The 424-nt window shown below is 50.7% G+C and overlaps 1 protein-coding gene across 1 annotated transcript in view; it reads right to left on the bottom strand.

Moving 5' to 3' along the window:
- LOC119592352 (SH3 domain-containing protein C23A1.17-like) overlaps positions 1 to 424 on the bottom strand; it is a 37,674-nt gene that overhangs the window by 37,034 nt on the left and 216 nt on the right. The gene's annotated exons all lie outside the window — the stretch shown is intronic.

The raw sequence follows: 424 nt of genomic DNA, 5'->3' as shown, positions 1-424 counted from the left end.
CATTCGTTCTCTCCTTTTTTACGTTTGATTCTTTTAGACACCAAACAAATTTTTTTTTAAATCGTATATAGGCTAAACCCATAGCGCTTTTAAGCGGATTTCCCCTTGCGTCGACCACCTGGATGCCTCACCAACGAGCTGTCCAGTTGGGTTGCTTTTTACTGCCATTTATTGCCTAGCTGGTGCATGTCCCTGGTCGGAAATGGACTTTACAGCAGCGGCCACGACAAAGGACTAGGGTACAGCATCGCCAGCCTTTCGGAGCGCGGATATTTATGACGAAAGCGTGCGTACATCTGTTCCCATCGCCCGCGACTCCGGCCATTGAGAAATATCCGCCGCCGAATCTTTCCGCGTCTTGGTCTCTCCCCTCGGCCAGTCCCCTCGGCGTCTCCTCGTTTATCGCTCTTTCCCCTTACGCTTA

The sequence above is a fragment of the Penaeus monodon genome, chromosome 30, assembly GCF_015228065.2.
Source record: "Penaeus monodon isolate SGIC_2016 chromosome 30, NSTDA_Pmon_1, whole genome shotgun sequence".
NCBI lineage: Eukaryota > Metazoa > Arthropoda > Malacostraca > Decapoda > Penaeidae > Penaeus > Penaeus monodon.
The sequence above is the reverse complement of the archived record's forward strand: the minus strand, read 5'-3'. Positions and strand labels throughout refer to the sequence as shown.